The sequence below is a fragment of the Microtus ochrogaster genome, linkage group LG1 (assembly GCF_000317375.1).
Source record: "Microtus ochrogaster isolate Prairie Vole_2 linkage group LG1, MicOch1.0, whole genome shotgun sequence".
In the NCBI taxonomy this organism is placed as follows: Eukaryota; Metazoa; Chordata; class Mammalia; order Rodentia; family Cricetidae; genus Microtus; species Microtus ochrogaster.
In genome coordinates this window covers 15,050,293-15,053,491 of record NC_022027.1, presented here as the reverse complement: position 1 = coordinate 15,053,491, position 3,199 = coordinate 15,050,293, and positions in this window count along the sequence as shown.

Here is a 3,199-nt window from a genome sequence, read left to right as displayed (position 1 = left end):
AGCGGTGTTTAAATAATATGGTTTTTGCATGGTTATTTTGGGTCTAAGCAGCTGGGAACCAACAAGCGTTCATCTCACAACATAAGATAATGTTATTTCTCATATGTTGCCTACATTTCCTAGCCAGTAGATATATGCATAAAACAATTCACTAAGTGCACTATAATCAATTAGACTGAATTTTAGAGGGTAACTTGCCTCAATTTGTTTTTCTGATTAATTCCCTTTACATGTCACACACAGTTGCACACAGTTTTATAGGGTATAATGCATTTTTACTGATGGTGGCCATGTCCAAAAACTTAAAGGGTAAGTAGCAAAATAGGTTATGAATAAATTTATGTCCCTTTCATGTAACAAATCAATGATATGAGAGAGAGAGAAAGAGAAAGAGAGAGAGAGAGAGAGAGAGAGAGAGAGAGAGAGAGAGAGAGAGAAGAGAAAAGAATCCTCAAAGACATTAAGTTTAATCAAATCACTGTCTTCTAGAATAGCTGTTCTCAATCTAGGGGTTAGAAACCTTTTGGGGCTTAAACTAGCTTTTTACAGCAGTCAAACATCAGATACCCTGCAATCAGATATTCACATTATGATTCATTATAATAACAAAATTGCTGTTATGAAGTGGTTATGAAAATAACTTTATGATTGGGGATCACCACAACCTGAAGAACTGTATTAAAGAGTCACAGCATTGGGAAGCCTAAGAACCACTGGTATAGAAGAATTGTAGATTTCATTATTAAAACTAGCATTTCATCATACATCAGAAGAGATTGTTAGAATTGTGGCTGTGAGCTTAATCAAGTATACATAAGTAGAAGAAAAACTTTGGACATTATTCCTATGCCTTTACAAGAAGCATTGTCATGATTTATGTTGGAGAACAGAGCAATCAGATAATGATTTCCTATGAGTCATATGCTTCAATCATAATGTACTTTAAGTTTTCATTTATTGATCAAAATATTGATTATTCCTAAATAATATATTCAAGAAGATAATACGTTTTTTTGAGAATTTTTACTTCATTCAAAATGACAGTATGACATGCATGTTTGCCTTTTATGATTTTCATTGGAATTTTTATTCTCATAGGATTTCCAGGATATTCTGCTTTATTAAAATCCTGGCACTGATTGATCATGCAAATACCACAAGAGAATAGAAAAAAATTACACTGATATTAAATTCAAATTATTTAAATTGAATTCTTCAGAACAGAATGATATATACTTATATTGATTCAATGCATAGTAAATATAATCTAAAATTCAATCTGTCTCTTATTGTGTCATATCAGAAGATATTATCTCAATTTGCTCTTTAATGTTTTGAATTTCTGGATGTACTTACAGCATTAAACAAAATTTACATACCATAGCCTGAATAAAATGCCAGACTTACAGTAAACATAAAATTGTTAACTGTTACCATAAGAAGAGTAATGTAAAATGATTTTCTCCATGATTTTTGGAAAAATTAAAATAAAAAACTTTCTTATAAAATTAGATGAGTTACAGGTCTGTTTTTGATCTAACTGTACCTCAAATCAAGTCATCTGCCTTACTAAAAATATATTATGTAGTTTGCATATTTCGTCATAAAGAATATTTACCTGGGCAACAATTTCAGATAAAGAACTTGATTACTTGAGAAAAAGTGCATCATTTGCTAAGGATATCTTTGTTTTAATTTAAAAATCCTACTTAAAGTTGTATAGGCTATTCAAATGCTGAGACAGCCAGAGGTATATTTAAAACAATTTTAATTTCTGTCTCTTAATTTCTTAAGCAAACTGTCAGCAGCAAGAGAAATAAGCTCTCTTTAAAATAAAACTATTATTCTTGCTAAAAATCCATTTTGGTCGTTGGTCTGTTAAATCTAACTTCATCTTGCTCTCTTTTCTGAATATTGTGATATCTAAACCATCCCGCGAAGCTTCTGTAAACTGACAGCTGCCTGAATCCTACATAACTGGACTGAATGAAGCCTTACAGATAAATGGACGTACATTCCTGACAGACTTACATTTCATGGAATCATAAGAGAATATTGAAGTAGCTTCAAGCTCATGTAAGTGGAAACTGTGCCTACAGCGCATTTTTATCTCTGGCAAATTTTCTAAAACCTCTTCACAAACAAAAAGCAAGGAATACAGATTGATGAGTGGAAAAGGAATTTTATAACAGCCTGAAACTTCGCAATGTCCTGAGGAAGAAAAGGAGAGAAATGCCAAGAAAGATTTCACAAAAATCAATCATACATAGTGAGGAGGAAAAAAAACAACAACAACAACATGAACTTAGAATATCTTGACTCCACTCAATATTTTATTTCTCTTTCTTCTTTGTAACATTTCTGTTGAAATAAAATCATTTGGTACCAGGATGTTTCGTCAATCTAGCCTCCATGGCACCAATAATTACTATACAAGCTACCTAGAGAGAAAACCAGTTAAATAAACCCACTCAGCTGCAACAACTGTGAACCTCAGTAATTCCAATAGAAAGATACACAAAAGGCTGAAATAAGAGGTACTCACCTGGTGGTGGCGACCAACAGCAGCAAGAAAGAAATCATGCCTGGGTTTGACAACCTGGCCATCTTCCTGGGACTAGAACCTCTGAATCTTAGAAAAGAATAAACTATCTCCAAAATGCTAGACCAGCATAATTCCACACTCCTTTCCAAACTTTATTCTTGTATTCATAAAAAGTTTACCTACCACTCTTCAGCAAAGAAGTTTCTGTAAATGGAGAGCATAGCAGAAAATCTCTGCTGGACACATGTAGAGATCAGTAAATTACAGGGAACCTACCTAGTCTTCCATATACATCTGATTCACAGCTCCTAAATCTATAGTTCAAGAAACATATGGAAGGGAGAATGAAATGATTTCAAAAGCAAAAGTGCAAAGAAGTCTGTGATGAGGCAATCTATCCTAGAAATTGTTAAATAAATGAGACAGGGACAATGGCCCTATCAATGCACATGGAAAGGAGGCAATTTCTTGGGGTCCCATGCCTATACAAAGAACCACAGGCAACTTTTGACACATGAGATAGGGGAAATCAGCGTCTTCTGAGGATAAACCCATTACTAGTTTTCCAATACAGAGTAGTCAGTCCAGAAACCATGAATATACAAACAACAAAACACATAGATTATCATACATAAATATCTCTGCATTTATATG